General features: G+C 43.5%; 1 protein-coding gene across 3 annotated transcripts in view; it reads right to left on the bottom strand.

Annotated features, from left to right (window-relative positions):
- The window catches only part of THRAP3 (thyroid hormone receptor associated protein 3), a 50,856-nt gene extending 44,255 nt beyond the window's left edge, over positions 1 to 6,601 (bottom strand). The window contains exon 1 of one of the 3 annotated variants that reach the window (XM_007538761.3): positions 6,493 to 6,601. The gene's annotated coding sequence lies outside the window, so the exon portion shown is untranslated. Of the gene's footprint in view, positions 1 to 6,175; positions 6,273 to 6,492 lie in introns of those variants that run through there. The other 2 variants (XM_060205873.1, XM_060205872.1) reach the window with 2 other exon arrangements.
- Between the last annotated feature and the right edge of the window lie 12,479 nt (positions 6,602 to 19,080).

Below are 19,080 nucleotides of genomic sequence, written 5' to 3'. Positions count from 1 at the left end.
GGATTTGGTGCATGAGCCTCTAGTTTCAAGTCTCTATTTAAAGGGAAAATACACAGTTCTTTCAACAGTAGAGCTTTAAGTTTGAGCAAGAAAGCACACCCTCTGCTACCAATTATACACTATCATCTGAACACATGATATACATCTGAAACCCCTAATTGTTAAAGGAAAGCTAGAAAGAAAGCAATTAGTTTACTCTTCCCACCGGATGGTGCTCTATTTTTATCACTAGAGTAGGAATTGTAAACAACCTAATAGAAGAAACACCAAAAGTCAAACTTTATTTTTACCAGTGCATTGCTCAGCTGTGGCTTATAGTGGTATGAGGCATTGGACCTGGGAGCTCAGAACCTCAGGCATCAAAGTCATTTTGCGTAACTATTATGCTATTTTTTAACCAGAACACTGCTCAACTCTGGCATATGGTGGAGGTGGAGATTGAACCTGGGACCTCAGAGCCTTAGGTATGAGTCTTTTTGCATAACCAATTTGCTGTGTCCCAGCCCTTAAAAGGTGACTTCTGACGTAGCATTTAAGCATGAGTAAAAGAGCTCCCTTGAAAAATCAATCTTTTAGAAAAGGTATACATGACTTACTGTCTTAGTAACCTACAGAATATTACTTTTTTGTGGATTATAAACCTGCATTACAAACTCTGGAGCACTTTTTGTCTGTTTATTATTGGATAGAGACAGAAATTGAGAGAGAAGGAGAAGGCAGAAAGAGATGATGTGAGGGTGATTTGGCTGTGACATGTCGCCAGGGTTGATTTGGCTGATCTGGCTGGGTAGGCGGGTGTCCCCTTCCCCCCTCACTGCTCCATGTGTCTCTCCCAAAGCTGCATGCTCCGCTGAAAAGGATGGCCTTCCCCAAGAGACCAACAAGTCTTCTGTCGAGGGTGTACAAGTAGTTGTGCTCCCCAGCTAGAACCTCCAAATGAGATAGAGACAGAAAGACACCTGCAACCCTACTCCACCACCTGCTTCCCCCCACCCCCGTAGGTGGGGACCAGGGGCTTGAACCTGGGTCCTTGCACACTGTAATGTGAGCGCTTAACCAGGTGTGCCATTGCCTGGCCCCTAAAGCATTGGTTTTTAAAGTCTGAGACTACTGATTGGACAATAACAACCCTTTCTGCAACTAAATAACTCCACACAGAACTCTCAATGGTAGTTAAAATAAATCTTTAAAACTGAGAATAGGATGTGGTTCAGGAGGTGGCGCAGTGGAGAAGGCACTGGACTCTCAAGCATGAAGTCCTGAGTTCAATCCCCAGCAGCACATGTACCAGAGTGATGTCTGGTTCTTTCTCTCTCATTATTTCTCATGAATAAGTTAAGTAAAATCTTAACATAATGATTATGCAAAAGACTTTCAGGCCTTTTATGCTAAGGCTTAGAGGTCCCAGGTTCAGCCCCCAGCTCCACCATATGCCAGAGCTGAGCAGTGAGTGCTCTGGGGTCCCTTTCTGGGTTCTATGCATCTCTTTCATTATGAAATGACAGGGGAGATAACATGGTTATGCAAAAGACTTTAAAGTCCCAAATTCAATCCCCCCCCTCGCATCACTGTGAGCAGAAAATAATTTACAGTTTTTAAAAATATTTATTCCCTTTAATGCCTTTTTTTATTGTTGTAGTTATTGTTGTTACTGATATCAACGTTGTTGGATACGACTGAGAGAAATGTAGAGAGGAGGGGAAGACAGAGGGGGAGAGAAAGACAGACACCTGCAGACCTGCATCACCGCTTGTGAAGCAACTCCCCTGCAGATGGGGAGCTGGGGGCTCGAACCGGGATCCTTATGCAGGTCCTTGCGCTTTGCACCACATGCGCTTAACTGGCTGACTCCCTGTTTTTTTTTTTAATGAGCTTCTAAGGGCGGGGTAGATAGTATAATTGCTATGCAAAGAGACTCTCATGCCTGAAGTACCAAAATCCCAGGTTCAATCCCACACACCACCATAAATAAGCCAAGCTGAGCAGTGCTCTGGTGGGGGGAAAAAAAAAGTTTACCTACTTAATCTCCTTCCAAGCCATCTCTTAAAAGAAAAAAATTATGGGCGTCATAAAGAGATATGAATCATTCTCTGATCCAGACACTCATGACGTCTGTCTCTCCATCTCTTCTTGCTTTCCTCACATACTGGTCTAACATACTGGGCCTGTTTCAGTTCTGAAAGCACATTCAACTTCACCTGTCAAGTTCCGGCATTTCCTATTCCCTCCACCAGAACTGTTTGCTGACATCCTACAAAACTTCACTCTTGGGGCCGGGTGGCGGCACATCTGGTTGAGGGCATATATTACAATGCACAAGGACCCAGGTTCAAGCCCCCAGTCACCACCTGCAGGAAAAAGCTTTGCAAGTGGTAACATACTGCTGCAGGTGTCTCTGTCTCCTCCCTCTCTATCACCCTCTTGATTTCTGGCTGTCTCTATCCAATAAATAAAGATAATTTTAAAAATTAAAAAAAAAAAACTTCACTCTTGTCATAAAGAATTTCTTACTATACTCCAGGACATGGGTTCACATCCCACCATTCCCACCTAGAAGGGGGGGGGGACTTCACTAGCAGTGGAACAGGACTGGTGTCCCTCCCTCCCTATTTTCCTTCTTTTCCTCTCAATTTCTCTCCTAGCAAATAAAAATGAAAAGGAAAAATGGTCACCAGGAGTGGTAGATTCATCATGCAGACACTAAGCCCCAGCAATAACTTGGTGGCAGTAAAAAAAAAATAGCAGTAATTTTAAAAAGAGAAGAAATTCTTTGGACATCCTTACGTCTTTCTCTTTTCAGAGTCTATTTAGAGGTCCCTGCTTGTTATCACATCACTTTTTATTTCAATTTCTCACACAACGTATCCATGTTGACTTTTGCCTGCTATAAATTCCCAAAAGGGGGCCAGGTGGTGGCACAGGACCGGACTTCAAACCCCTGGTTCCCACATGCAAGGGAAAAGCTTCATAAGTGGTGTAACAGGGCTGCAGGTGCCCTCCTCCTTACCTCCCTCCTCTCTTAATTCCTCTGTCTCTATTCAACTATAACTAATTAAAAAAAATTTTTTTAAATTCTCTGCTCTCCTAAAGCCCAGGACAAGAACCAGGAGACAGTAGGTTCTCAGGTGTTGTAGCAGTCAGGTGTCAGGCTGCACCGCGGAGAAGAGAGTGGATGTCCGAGCAAAGGGGTACACAAATCTTTATTATAGGATGGGGGGGTGGCTCAGGCCACGTGGAGTCAGCCGACAATGGCCGTCCCCACTACCTGACCACGGGGCGAGAGAAGGGGGCGAGATCTGAGAGAAGGGGGAGCTGAGAGCCCAGAGAGAGGGGGGGGGGTGAGGGGGCTTTTTATTGGGCGACAACCAGGGGTGACATGTGGGGCCAGGATTGGTTGAAGGGGGCACTGCTAGATTTCCCCGGCATAGTAAAATCTGGGGGCGGAGACTGCATCAGAATAATTCCTCAGCAACACTCAGGTACTATTTGCTCACTCACTCAGCCAAATACTGAATCCATCTTAGATGTTTCCAGAGTATGTGTAACAATCCATCAAAATCTCCTCTTTGAGAGGACAGCATTAGCCACAATCCCTTCTATTTAGAAAGTCACTAAGCATGAGCAAAGCAAGCTTGCACCTTAATATTCTTGGCATTTTTATTTGGTTGTTGTCTTTCTCTCTCTTCTATCTGAAAAATCAGCCCTGAGCGGGGAGGCCCCAGCAACACCACCAACAAAAACATTCCATAAAAAAATGATTGGGGGGGGCTGGATGGTGGTGCACCTGGTTGAGTGCACATGTTACAGTGCACAAGGACCAGGGTTCGAGTCTCTGGTCCCCACCTGCAGGGGGAAAGCTTTGCAAGTGATGAAGCAGGTCTGCAGGTAGGTGTCTCGCTGTTTCTCTCCCTCTTTATCTCCCCTCCTCTCAATTTCTCGCTCTATCTAATAAATAAATGAAGATAATAAAAAATATAATAAATAAATGACTAGGCGAGGAAAACTGCTCAGTCTGTCAGAGCACCAACTTTCATGCCTAATGTCCCAGGGATTCGAGGGGCAGTTCCTGGCACCACCTTAAACCAGAGGTAAGCAATCCTCAAGTCTCCACTCTCCACCCACCCCCTTCATTCTGTTTGTCTCATAATCTTTTTTTTTTTAATTTAACTTACTTATTAATGAGAAAGATAGGAGAGAAAGAACCAGACATCATTCCTGTATGTGTGCTGCCAAGGATGGAACTCAGGGCCTCACTCTTGAGAGTCCAACGCTTTATCCACTGTGCCACCTCCCAGACCACTCAATCTTTTTTTAAAGTAAACAAAAAATAGAAATAGTAAATCATATCCTGTGCTCTCAATCAGCTTCATCTCTCCCTGTCAGTAACCTAGAATACTCGAATATCCTCCCCACCATTTTTTCAGTAAAAAAAACAGATCATCTGTTTCGTAATCAATGTCACTGGCTAACCCAAATTCAGACTATATATATTCTATATTTTATTTATTTATTCCCTTTTGTTGCTCTTGTTGTTATATTGTTGTAGTCATTATTATTGTTGTCGTTGTTGGATAGGACAGAGAAATGGAGAGAGGAAGGGAAGAGAAAGACACCTGCAGACCTGCTTCACCGCTTGTGAAGTTACTCCCCTGCAGGTGGGGAGCCGGGGCTCCAAGATCCTTACGCTGGTCCTTGCGCTTTGGGCCACATGTACTTAACCCACTGCACTACCGCCCGACTCCCAAGACTGTATTTTTTTTTTTTTTTTTTTTTTACCAGAGCACTGCTCAACTCTAGTTTATGGTGATGTAGAGGATTGAACCTGGGACTTTCAAGCCTCAGGCATGAAAGTCTGTTTACATAACCTTTATGCTATCTACCCCCACCCCCAAGACTGTATTTTTAAAAATATGCTGAAGAACTACTATTTTCTAAGTAACATTATTACAACTGCTGATATTACAATCATCACCACTACCGCTTATAGAACTGGATTGTACCTACTCTACAGACTAAAAACCTATCTCCCCACAACGAGCTCCAGCGAGAGAGAGAGAGAGAGAGAGAGAGAGAACATGAACTGTACTGGACATAAAGGGTTTCAATTAGCTCCTTATATAGAAACTTCAATTCTTCTGCAAACTACAACCATGCCTAAGTGACTGTAACACACGCACACACACACACACACACTAAATGTTTGATTTTCTAAAGCCTGCGCACTATTTTACAAAATACATTTCTGAGCCTTTGCTAGAGAAACTAAGTCTGACTGTTCCACAAGTTGATCTCAGAGCAGAGCAGCCATTCGGAGCTAACAGGCCGCTATAGAAGGATGCATCCGCCTGTCCAGCTATCAGGATAGACTACGAGACAATATTTTCACCAATTAAAAAAAAAAAAGGTGAAATAAAGGTTGATAATGTGATATATGCCTTTCCACTCTGAGCCTACAGTGTATAAGTAGGAAAGGCAGTGACTGGTCAAATGCGTGTCAGGTAACGAGCTAAGCGGTTTTCAATTTAATCTCATCTAATCTCTACCATGACCCTATGGGGCCCACTATTTGTCACCGCTATTTTGTAGATTTGGAAACTGAGGCCCCTGAACTCAGCTCCCTGGACTTTAAACCAAAAGAGAACAGAGCCCAGAGTGAACCCAGGCAAGCAGGCTCCGCAGGCCGCCCGCCCCGAGGCCGCCCCACCCGCTTAACCCCCCCCCTTCGCCCCGAGACACCGCGCCCCCACGACCGTCTCCAATTCCCGGGAACCAGCGCTACTCGCCAGCCTCTGCCGCCATGCTCTCTCTACAACTGAGATTTAAAAGGGCTCACAGAAGACCTGAGAAAAGTTGCTTTGCAGAAGAAAAAAAAAAAAAAGTTGCTTGGCAAAAGAAACGGCCTCATAAAGGCAGAACGCGCGCCGATGGCCCGGCAGTCGGCTTCACCTCCGCCCCAAGAAACTGAAGCGAAGGTGGCAGATGGCTCTGGACTATGCTTCCTCTGGCCACACGGCTTCAGGAAAGGACGGGAGAGGTTCTAGCATTACTGGCGGCAGCCACATGCGCCCGGGGAGCGAGCAGAACCAGGCCGCAGGAGACGAGGCGGGGTGTGGGGAGGGCACCCGAGTTCCGGGGAAAAGGGGGGCGGGAATCCAAATAATGGGGCTCATACGACCACAGGGGGAGACGGAGGCCATGGAGGCCAGTCCTTGGCGGCTTCAAAGGCGCTGGAAGAAGGGTCGGGGTTGCTCTGGAGAAAAGGCGGCCCAGCGCGTCGCGAAGGCCGGAGCCAGGGGAAGCGCTGAGGGCGGGGAGGGGGAGGAGCCGGAGCGAGCGGGCCCACTCACTGGAGGCAAGGGGGTAGGCGCGGGGGAGCGACACCGCGCCGGGCCGCCGGGGACCCCAACCCAGCCTCCTCGAGGGAAAGCTGAAAGACTACATGACTGAAGCTGGATAAGCTGCCTCAAACTCCCGTCAGGGACCATCACTCACCAGGGCTCACCGCAGCGATCGCAGAGGCAACCTCGCAACGGCACAACCGGCCCGAATCTATCCCCCGCCCGACAACGCGCCCCGCGTCCCCGCTCTCCGACGAAGGCAGCCTGGGCGTCGCCCCGTGGCCTTCGGGGAAATGTAGTCCTACCTCCTTGCTCTCTTAGACAACTCGGCAGTCTAATGAACTACGATTCCCATAAGGCAAGGCGAACGTTGCGTCTGCCGCTTGCGTCACGCGCCAGCTTGTCGGTAGTCACGTGGTTTGCGCCAATCCATCCCCTCCTCCAGCCTGGAAGGCCTGGGGAAGAAGGAGGGAGGTGGACGGAAGGGGCGGGGGCGTTGCTTACGCCACAGCCCCCACCATTTTAGAACTAGCTTGGAGGAAGGCCTGAGCCCCACCCACTCTCGCCCTGCTTTGGTGAGCTCAGAGACTGGCCGACTGGTATTCAGTCTCTGGCTTGCTGCCTTTCGGATTGTGACTTTGAGTAAATTGTCGCACCTCACTGGACTTCAGTTGCCTCCATTATGAAATGAGGGAAATTATACCCACAGAATTGTTGCAATGCTATGAAACCATTTAATACCCTGAAAGCACAACACAAAATGGAGTGTGTCGTGATAATGTAAACCCTCTCAGAGACCAAGGATTCTGAAGCTCTTTCATGGGGCCCGGCAGTGCACACCTGGTTAAGTGCACACATTACAGTGCACAAGGACCTGGGTTCAAGCCCCTGCTCCCTACCTGCAGGGGGAAAGCTTCATGAGTGGTGAAGCAGGGCTGCAGGTGTCTCTCTGTCTCTCTCTTCCTCTCTTCCTCAATTTCCCTCTGTCTCTATCCAATAGTAAATAAGTTAATAAAATTAGGGACTAGGCGGTGGCGCAGCTGGTTAACTGCACACACTACAGTGCTCTAGGACCGGGGTTCAAGTCCCTGCTCCCCACCTGCAGGGGGAAAGCTTCATGAGTGGTGAAGCGGGGCTGCAGGTGTCTCTCTGTCTCTCTCCATCTCTACCTCCCCTTCCCCTCAATTTCTCTGTCTCTATCTAATAAAAAATAAAGTTAAAATAATAATAATAAGTTTGAATCCAACTATATTAAAAAATAAATAAATAAAAATTAAAAAAATAAAGCTCTTTCATGTTCCCCACCACCTCCCACTCATCCATGACAATGAGGGTTTAAAAATGGTCGTGTAGGGAGTCGGGTGGTAGCATAGCGGGTTAAGCGCATGTGGTGCAGAGCACAAGGACCTTCGTTAATGCGGGTTCGCCCCTGGCTCCCCACCTGCAGGACCATAGCTTCAAAAGTGGTGAAGCAGGTCTTCAAGTGTCTGTCTTTCTCTCTTTCTCTCTGTCTTCCCCTCCTCTCTCCATTTCTCTCTGTCCTATCTAACAACGATGACATCAATAACAACAATAATAACTACAAAAATAAAGAAAAAGGCGACAAAAAGGAAAATAAAAGAGAGAGAGAAACAGGCTGGGGGTGTGGATCCACCTGCCAATACTCATGTCCAGTGGAGAAGCAATTATAGAAGCCAGAAGTCCCACCTTCTTCACCCCAAAAAGTTTTTTTAAAAAAAAATGGTCCTGTGGGCCCATTAGATAGGGCACATGTACGTGTGTCCATTAAGTTAGGGGAAAATATATACTTTAAAACCAAAGTGCACACTAGGTTGCGGTGAGTTAATAAATGAAGCAAGCAAGTAGAAAGACCTAAAAAGACACCTTAAAGTACCTAATGAAACAGTTTCTACTTGGACCTAGATACCCTCTTCAGTTTTTCTCTTCATTTCTATCTCCCCCTCCCTCTTAGTTCCTCTCTGTTCTATCAGATACAATAACTAAATAAAAATTTTTTAAAATGTATGGGCAGGGCCAGACAGTTGCAAACCCAGTTAAGCGCACACACTACAGTGTGCAAGGATCTGGGGTCAAGCTCTTGGTCCCCACCTGTAGGGTGAAAGCTTCATGAGTGGTGAAGTAGAGCTGTAGGTATCTCTGTCTCACTCCCTCTCAATCTTCCCCTCCCTTCTCAATTTCTTTCTCTATCCAATAATAAATATATTAATCTTTAAAAAAATGTTCATACATGGACTTCTCTTAATCTTTCTCTTTTTTAAATATTTATTTATTTATTTTCCCTTTTGTTGTTCTTGTTTTATTGTTGTAGTTATTGTTGTTTTATTGATGTCGTCATTGTTGGATAGGACAGAGAGAAATGGAGTGAGGAGGGAAAGACAGAGAGGAGGAGAGAAAGACAGACACCTGCAGACCTGCTTTACCACCTGTGAAGCGACTCCCCTGCAGGTGGGGAGCCAGGGGCTTGAACTGGGATCCTTATGCCGGTCCTTGCACTTAGCACCACGTGCGCTTAACCCTCTGCGCTACCGCCCTACTCCCAATCTTTCTCTATTTTTTAAAAGAAATCCTTTCTTCTACTTTCTTTGTTGCCTCCAGAGTTATCACTGGGGTTTGGTGCCAGCACTACAAATCCACTGCTCCTGGCAGTCATTTTTTCCTTTTTATTGGACATAACAGAGAGAAATTGAGAGAGGAGGGGAAGATAGAAAGGGAGAGAGAAAGATAAGACACCTGCAGACCTGCTTCACCACTTGTGGAGTGGTCCCCTGCAGGTGGGGATCCTTGCACAGGTCCTTGTGCATAGTACTATGTGTTTTTTTTTAAATATTTATTTATTCATTTATGTATTCCCTTTTGTTGCCCTTGTTTTATTGTTGTAGTTATTATTGTTGTTGTTGTTGATGTCATCATTGTTGGATAGGACAGAGCGAAATGGAGAGAGAAGGGCAAGACAGAGAGAAGAGAAAGATAGACACCTGCAGACCTGCTTCACTGCTTGTGAAGTAACTCCCATCAGGTGGGGAGCCGGGGGCTCAAACCGGGATCCTTCCACTGGTCTTTGCGCTTTGCACGACCTGAGCTTAACCCACTGCACTACTGCCCTACTCCCAGTACTATGTGCTGTTAATTGGATGCACCACCACTCGGCCCCCCTCTTCTTTCTTCATTATTTATTTGTTTGTTTGTTTATGTTTTTTTAGATAAAAATAGGGTGAAAGAGATCATTGAAGTTTCTTTCAGTGTGGTGGGGAGAAGGGATCACATGCATATCAAAGTACCACACTATCCAAGCAAGCTATTTCACCAACCCCAAAAGGGGCTTCTTTTTCCTTTTGATATACAGGCAGGTTCAAAATCCTGGGGGTGATGGGGGGAGTATAATGGCTATGCAAAAAACTTTCATACCTGAAGCCACAAAGTCCTAAGTTCAATCTCTCCATACCACCATAGACCAGAACTGATAGTGCCTTCCTACCTGCCTCTCTGTAACTCTCTCTCATAAAATAAATAAATATTTTAAAATTTTTTTGTGGGGTCCAGGAGATGGCGCAGTGAATCAAGCATTGGACTCTCAAGCAGGAGGTCCCAAGTTCAATCCCCAGCAGCACATGTACCAGAGTCATGTCTGGTTCTTTCTCTCTCTCCTACTATCTTTTTCATTAATTAATGAATAAAGTCTTAAAATTTTTTATTGAGAAGATTAATAGTTTACAGTCAACAGTAAATGTAATTGTTGGTACATGTGTAAAATTTCTCAGTTTTCTGCAAAACACTAGTGCCCCACCTAAGTGCACCAGGACCTGAAACCCCCACCCCCAAGAGTCTTTTACTTTGGTACAACAACAACTATATATATATATCTTTTTCTTTCCAAAGTACCGATCAGCTCTGGCTTATTGTGGTATGGGGGATTGAACCTGGGACTTCAGAGCCTCACGCTTCAGAATCTTTTTGCATAACCTTATGCTATATACCCCTGCCCTATATATATATATATATATATATTTTTTTTTTTTAATTTGTTTTCCCTTTTGTTGCCCTTGTTGTTTAACATTGTTGTGGTTATTGATGTCATCATTGTTGTTGGCTAGGACAGAGAGAAATGGAGAGAGGAGGGGAAGACAGAGAGGGGGAGAGAAAGACAACGCAGACCTGCTTCACCGCCTGTGAAGCAACTCCCCTGAAGGTGGGGAGCCGGGGAGCCGGGGGCTCCAACCAGGATCCTTCTGCGGGTCCTTGCGCTTTGCGCCATGTGCGCTTAACCCGGGGCGCCACCGCCCGACTCCCTGCCCTATACATATATTTTTTTTTTCATAAAAAGGCATCTATTTGTTTTTTTTTTTTATCTGCCATATTTAATAATCATTTTAAAACAACTCCCAAGTTTGCAGCACCCCTTATAATGAGTGTACTGTAGTAGGGCACCAAAGTGAAAACCCTAGGTGGAGGGTGAGGGTGGATGTTCAGCTTCATGGGGGGTGGGGGTGGGATGGGATGGCACGCAGTCTTTTGGTGGTGTACACTCCTATTAATTTTTTTTTATTTTTTTTAAATTTTTTAAAATTTTTTTATTTAAGAAAGGATTAATTAACAAAACCATAGGGTAGGAGGGGTACAACTCCACACAATTCCCACCGCCCAATCTCCATATCCCACCCCTCCCCTGATAGCTTTCCCATTCTCTATCCCTCTGGGAGCATGGACCCAGGGTCATTGTGGGTTGCAGAAGGTAGAAGGTCTGGCTTCTGTAATTGCTTCCCCGCTGAACATGGGCGTTGACTGGTCGGTCCATACTCCCAGTCTGCCTCTCTCTTTCCCTAGTAGGGTGTGTCTCTGGGGAAGCTGAGCTCCAGGACACATTGGTGGGGTCTTCAATCCAGGGAAATCTGGCCGGCATCCTGATGACACCTGGAACCTGGTGACTGAAAAGAGAGTTAACATACAAAGCCAAACAAATTGTTGAGCAATCATGGACCCAAAGCTTGGAAAAATGGAGAGGAAGTATTAGGGAGGTACTCACTGCAAACTCTAGTGTACTTCTGCTTTCTTACTTTGGTGCCATACTCCAAACTCAGTCAATTTCTGCTTTGCGTTTCTACTTCTTTTTTTTTTTTTACATGCATAACATTCCCCAGATTCCCATTTAACAATACAACCCCCACTATTTCATTCATCATTTTTCATGGACCTGTATTCTCCCCACCCACCCACCCACCCCAGAGTCTTTTACTTTGGTGTAATACTCCAATTCCATTTCAGGTTCGACTTGTGTTTTCTTTTCTAATCTTGTTTTTCAACTTCAGCCTGAGAGTGAGATCATCCCGTATTCATTCTTCTGTTTCTGACTTATTTCACTCAACATGATTTTTTCAAGGTCCATCCAAGATCGGCTGAAAACGGTGAAGTCACCATTTTTTACAGCTGAGTAGTATTCCATTGTGTATATATACCACAACTTGCTCAGCCACTCATCTGTTGTTGGACACCTGGGTTGCTTCCAGGTTTTGGCTATTACAAATTGTGCTGCCAAGAACATATGTGTACACAGATCTTTTTGGATGGATGTGTTGGGTTCCTTAGGATATATCCCCAGGAGGGGAATTGCAGGGTCATAGGGTAGGTCCATTTCTAGCCTTCTGAGAGTTCTCCAGACTGTTCTCCACAGAGGTTGGACCAATTGACATTCCCACCAGCAGTGCAGGAGGGTTATTTGACCCCACACGCTCTCCAGCATTTGCTGCTGTTACCTTTTCTGATGTGTGACATTCTCACAGGAGTGAAGTGATATCTCATTGTTGTCTTGATTTGCATTTCTCTGACAATCAGAGACTTGGAGCATTTTTTCATGTGTTTCTCGGCCTTTTGGATCTCTTCTGTGGTGAATATTCTGTCCAAGTCCTCCCCCCATTTTTGGATGGGGTTATTTGTTGTCTTGTTGTTGAGTCTGGCAAGCTCTTTATATATGTTGGTTATTAAACTCTTAACTGATGTATGGCATGTAAAGATCTTCTCCCATTCTGTGAGGGGTCTCTTCATTTGGGTAGTGGTTTCTTTTGCTGTGAAGAAGCTTTTTAATTTGATGTAGTCCCATAGGTTTATACTTGCCTTAGTCTTCCTTGTAATTGGATTCGTTTCATTGAAAATGTCTTTAAAATTTATGCAGTAAAAAGTTCTTCCAATATTTTCCTCTAAGTATCTGATAGTTTCTGGTCTAACATCCAAGTCCTTGATCCACTTGGAATTTACTTTTGTATTCGGTGAAATACAGTGATTCAGTTTCATTCTTCTGCATGTTTCAACCCATTGTTTCCAACGCCATTTGTTGAAGAGACTCTGCTTCCCCCATATAATAGTCTGGGCCCCTTTGTCAAAGATTAGATGTCCATACGTGTGGGGCCTCATTTCTGGGCTCTCAATTCTATTCCACTGGTCAGTGTGTCTGTTCATGTTCCAGTACCAAGCAGTTTTGATGACAATGGCCCTATAATACAGTTTGAGATCTGGCAGTGTGATGCCTCCGGTTCTGTTCTTTTTTCTCAAGATTGTTTTGGCAATTCTAGGTCTTTTCTGGTTCCAGATAAACATTTGTAGCATTTTTTCTATTCTCCTAAAAAATGTGCTTGGGATCTTGATGGGGATAGCATTAAATTTGTAGATGGCTCTGGGTAATGTATTCATTTTGATGATGTTAATTCTTCCAACCCATGAACATGGAATATCTTTCCACTTCTTTGTGTCTTTTTCAATTTCTTTGAGTAGTGACTCATAATTTTCAGTATACAAGTCTTTCACTTCTTTGGTTAGGTTTATTCCTAGATATTTTATTGTTTTTGTTGCTATAGAAAAAGGAACTGATTTCTGGATTTCAATTTCTTCTAACTTAGTGTTTGCATAGAGGAATGCCACTGACTTTTGAATATTAATTTTATAGCCTGACACATTACTGTATTGCCTGATGATTTCCAAAAGCTTCTTGCTGGATTCCTTAGGTTTTTCCATGTATACTATCATGTCATCTGCAAATAAGGAGAGTTTGACTTCTTCTCTTCCAATCTGTATGCCTTTAATTCCTTGCTCCTGCCTGATTGCTATGGCAAGAACTTCCAACACTATGTTGAATAGTAATGGTGATAGTGGGCAGCCCTGTCTAGTACCTGATCTGAGGGGAAATGCTTCCAGTTTTTCACCATTGAGTATGATGTTGGCTGTAGGTTTGCTATATATAGACTCCACTATCTTCAGGAATTTTCCATCTATTCCTATTTTTTGTAGTGTTTTGATCATAAAAGGATGTTGAATTTTGTCAAAGGCTTTCTCTGCATCTATTGATATGACCATGTGGTTTTTGGTCTTGCTTTTGTTGATGTGGTGGATCACATTGATTGATTTACGTATATTAAACCAACCTTGCATGCCTGGGATAAACCCCACTTGGTCATGATGAACAATTTTTTTGATATACTGCTGTATCCGGTTGGCTAGAATTTTGTTCAAAATTTTCGCATCTATGTTCATCAGAGATATTGGTCTGTAGTTTTCTTTTTTGGTTGTGTCCCTGTCTGCTTTTGGTATCAGGGTGATGTTGGCTTCATAGAAGCTGGCAGGGAGTATTCCAGTGTCTTCAATCTTCTGGAAGACTTTTAAAAGTAGAGGTATTAGTTCTTCTTTGAAAGTTTTGTAGAATTCATTTGTAAAACCATCTGGTCCAGGACTTTTATTTTTGGGAAGATTTTTGATAACTGTTTCAATTTCATTAGCTGTGATGGGCCTGTTCATGTTATCCACTTCCTCTTTACTTAGTTTTGGAAGTTGGTAGGTATCTAGGAAATCATTCATTTCTTCCAGGTTCTCTAGCATGGTGGCATATAGTTGTTCATAGAAGCCTCGCATGATATGTTGAATTTCTGCAGTGTCTGTTGTGATATCTCCTCTTTCATTTACTATCCGATTTATTTGGGTCTTCTCCCTTTTTTGTTTTGTGAGTCTGGCTAAAGGCTTGTCGATTTTGTTTACTCTTTCAAAGAACCAACATTTACTTTCATTGATCTTTTGTATGGTTTTCCTATTCTCAATGTTATTTATTTCTGCCCTAACTTTAGTGATTTCTGTCCTTCTAGTTGCTTTAGGATTCCTTTGTTGTTCTTCTTCTAGGTCTTTAAGATGTGCAATCAGGCTGTTTATTTGTGCCTTTTCTTGTTTCCTAATGTGTGCTTGTATAGCTATGAACTTCCCTCTTAGGACTGCTTTAGCTGTGTCCCAAATATTTTGATAGCTTGTGTCTTCATTCTCATTGAACTCTCGAAACATTTTGATTTCTTCCTTGATTTCCTCTTTGACCCAGAAGTTGTTAAGAAGTGTACTGTTGAGCTTCCACATTTTGGCACTGTTACTAATCTTTTGTTGATTGTTAAGTGTTAGTTTAATTCCACTGTGGTCTGAGAAGATGCTTGGGATGATTTCAGTGCTCTTGAATTGGCTGATGCTGTCTTTGTGGCCTAACATATGGTCTATCCTTGAGAATGATCCATGTGGATTTGACTAAAATGTATATTCCAGTTTCTTGGGATGAATGACTCTGAAAATGTCCAATAGTTCTAGTTTATCTATCTCTTCATTTAGTTCCCTTATGTCTTTACTGATTTTCTTCCTGGATGATCTGTCAAGTTGAGATAGTGGGGTGTTGAAGTCCCCTACTATGATTGTGTTACTGTTAATATATTGCTGTAGCTCTTTCAGTAGAAGTTTGATGTATTTAGATGGCTTCTCATTGGGTGCATAGATGTTAATAATTGTTAAGTCCTCTTGATTGACTGATCCTCTGAGCATTAAGTAGTGTCCATTCCTGTCTTTTTTAATCTTATCTATTTTAAAGTCTATCATGTCAGATATGAGAAAAGCTGTTCCTGCCCTTTTTTGTGGGCCATTGGCTTGTATGATAGTTTTCCATCCTTTCACTTTAAGTCTGTGTTTGTCTTGTTGAGTTAGGTGAGTTTCCTGTAGACAACATATTGTTGGGTTGTGTTTTCTGATCCATCTTCCTACTCTGTGTCTTTTAATAGGTGAATTCAGGCCATTCACATTTATTGATATCAAAGATTAAAGATAGTTTAACGTCATTCTTGTAGAGTTTTAGAGTGTTTTGATATATGTCCTATTTGTGGTGGTCTGGTTGTTTATAGGAGACCTTTCAGAACTTCTTTCATGACAGGCTTGGTGATGGTTGCTTCCTTCAACTGTTGCTTGTCTGAGAAGGTTTTGATGCCTCCATCTAGTCTGAATGACAGTCTAGCAGGATATAGTATTCTTGGCTGAAAGCCTTTCTCATTGAGCACTCGATAGATATCTTGCCATTCTCTTCTGGCCTGTAGTGTTTGTATGGAGAAGTCTGCTGCTAATCTTATGGGTTTTCCTTTGTAGGTGACTCTTTGTTTTTCTCTTGCAGCTTTGAGGATCCTTTCTTTATCCTTATTCCTTTCCATTCTAAGTATGACATGTCTTGGTGTCTTTAGGTCTGGGTTAATTCTGTTTGGGACCCTCTGGGCTTCTTGAATCTTTATGTCTTTGGTGTTGTCTAGACTAGAGAAATTTTCAGCTATTATGGCCTGGAGAATGCTTTCTTCCTCCCCTTCTCTTTCTTCCTCTGGTAAGCCAATAATGCGTATATTGTTTCTTTTGAAGTCATCCCATAGGACTCTGTTGTTGTTTTCAGCATCTCTTAATCTCTTTTTGAGATCTCTTACTTCTTTTTTAGTAGTCTCTAATTCATCCTCAATCTTGCTAATTCTGTCTTCAGCCTCATAGATTCTATTCTCTCTGCCCTCTACTGCTTTCTGGAGTTCATCTATTTTGTTGCCCTGCTCTGATACTGTTTTAGCTTGTTCAGCTAGTTGCCTTCTTAGCTCAGCGATTTCAGCTTTCAGCTCTCTAATAACCATGAGATAATTTGGTTTTTCTTCCATATTCTCATTTGTTGTTCCTACATTTCTGATTACAATTTTTTCAAATTCTTTACTCACTCCTGTTATTATTTCCTTAGCTAAAGTTTGGATGTTGAACTCATTGTTTTGTGTTTCACCCTCTGGAGGACTTTTAGCTGGACTCTTGTCCTGGTTCGAGTCTCCAATATTTTTTCTTGTTGTTTTAACCATTTTATATATTAAGTTATGAGTTCCCTTTATCAGTACTTTTCAAATTATTGATCACTGTTGCCTGGATTGACTTGTGTCTAAGTAATTTAATTAAAGGGTTTACCGTGGTGGAAGTTAACAGTTTTTTCAATCCCTGAGTTGGAGCTCAGTGGTGTAAAAGCCTCTTTTTTTTTCTTCCCTGTAGGCTATGGGAGCCTGAGGGCTTTTAAACTATCAATAGGCTTCTTAGCTTAATCACTGACTCCTGACCAAGAGATAAAGCAGGGTGTGGCAGAGATAACCCAGTGGTTATGCAAAGAGACTTTCACAGCCCCTCAGCTATGCCACGCAGGTATAGGTCTTCTCCTGAGTTTCCCCGGTTAGATCTCTGTCCCCTGGTGTCCCTCCCCGTTGCTGCTCCAGATTCTGAGGGTAGTAGCAATGGAGACTCAGAGTTGCACTTGGTGAGTCTCTGGGGAGTCCTTTCCTCCCTTCAGCTGTCCCCTTGTTGTGGAGCAGACTGGAGGTGGTGTCTCCACTGATAAACTGTTGAACTGTTAGCAGTCACTTAATCTCTCCTTGGGCCCCTCTCTCCTATCACCAGCCACACGTGTTTGTACTCACGGGTGATTTACTGGGTTCCTGTGGTCATTCTAGTCCTGTCTTGTTTTGGTCCGGATGGTCTCCTTTGGTATTCCTAGTTGATCCGGGAGAGGAGAGGAGAGGAGAGAAAGCGATCTGCTGCTTGTAGCTCTGCCTCCGGAAGTCGAAATCTTTAGAATATTCTTATGGTCTTGGTCAACAAAAACCAACACAGGGTTGTTGCCTTACAGTTCATCAATAAAGTCATAACTTGCTCTCTTCCCTGTCTCCATTATGGGAAGTGGTGATGGTTATAGTGAGTGGGTGGGGGAGGCCAGGGGAAAGATGCTATAGAAATAGATGAGGTGGGGAGGAGGGATGGTGTCACACAGTGCAAAGAGCATGAGCTTCACGGTGAGATCGGGGTTCATAGGCCAGTATTTATTACTTCTTTAGCTATTTGCTTTTTTCAGTTCCAAATATTCATCTATCCTTTTTTGTTTTTAAAATCTTTTATTTATTTTTGTTTTAACGAGAGAGATACAAAGGAAGAGTAAGAAGGAGAGGCTGGATGGTGGTGCATCTGTTTGAGCACAGATGTTACAATGTCCAAGGACCCATGTTTGAATCCCTGGTTCCTACCTGCAGGGGAAAAGCTTCACAAGTGGTGAAGCAGTGCTACAGGTGTCTTTCTCCCTCTCTATCTCCCCGCTCCCTCTCAATTTCTCTCTGTTATAGCAAGTAAAATTAATAAAATTAAAAAAATAGTCTAAGGGGGAATTCAGGCGGTAGCGCAGCGGGTTGAGCGCAGGTGTCGCCACGCAAAGCACAAGGGCCGGTGTAAGAAACCCAGTTCAAGCCCCGGCTCCCTACCTGCAGGGAAGTCGCTTCACAGGTGGTGAAGCAGGTCTGCAGGTGTCTATCTTTCTCTCCCCATCTCTGTTTTCCCCTCCTCTCTCCGTTTCTCTCTGTCCTATCCAACAACAATGACATCAATAACTACAGTAATAAAACAAGAAGGGCAACAAAAGGGAATAAATAAATATTTTTAAAAAAAGATCAGCCAAGCCATTAAAAAAATAAATAAAAAATAAACTAAGGGGCCAGGTGGTGGCGCACCTGGCTAAGCACTCACATTACGGTACACAAGGACCCACATTCAATCCCTGGGTCCCCACCTGCAGGGGGAAAGCTTCACAAGTGATGAAACAGGGTTGCAGGTATCTCTTTGTCTCTCTCCCTATCTCCTTCTCCCTTCTTTTTTTTTTTTTTTTTTCTTTTCCTCCTCCAGGGTTATTGCTGGGCTCAGTGCCTGCACCATGAATCCACTGCTCCTGGAGGCCTTTTTGTTTTTTTTCCCCCTTTTGTTGCCCTTGTTGTAGCTTCGTTGTGGTTATTATTATTGCCCTTGTTGACGCAATTCGTTGTTGGATAGGACAGAGAGAAATGGAGAGAGGAGGGGAAGACAGAGAGGGGGAGAGAAACTCCTTCTCCCTTCTTAATTTCTCTCTGTCTTTATCCAGTAAAAAAATAAATAAAAATGGGTGGGGGTGATAGCATAATGGTTATACAAACTGACTCTCATGCCTGAGGCTCCCATGTTCCAGGTTCAATCTCAACACTACCATAAGGCAAAGCTGAGCAGTGTTCTGGCAAAATAAATAAATAAATAAATAAATAAATACTTTAAAAAGAAAGTCTAGTGATCTGGGAAGTGGCGCAATGGATAAAGCACTGAACTCTCAAGCCTGAAGTCAACCCCCGGCAGCACATGTACCGGTGTGACGCCTGGTTCTTTCTCTCTCTCCTCCTATCATTCTCATTAATAAATAAAGTATTTAAAAAAAAAAAAGAAAGTCTACTCTGGGGTGGTTGGGTGGGGAGAATACAGGTCCAAGAAGGATTCAGAGGACCTAGTGGGGGTTGTATTGTTATATGGGAAACTGGGGAATGTTATGCATGTACAAACTATTGTACTTACTGTTGAATGTAAAACATTGATTCCCCAATAA

Source organism: Erinaceus europaeus, chromosome 13 (assembly GCF_950295315.1).
Source record: "Erinaceus europaeus chromosome 13, mEriEur2.1, whole genome shotgun sequence".
NCBI classification, from domain to species: Eukaryota; Metazoa; Chordata; class Mammalia; order Eulipotyphla; family Erinaceidae; genus Erinaceus; species Erinaceus europaeus.
This window is presented reverse-complemented; position numbering and strand designations above follow the sequence as displayed.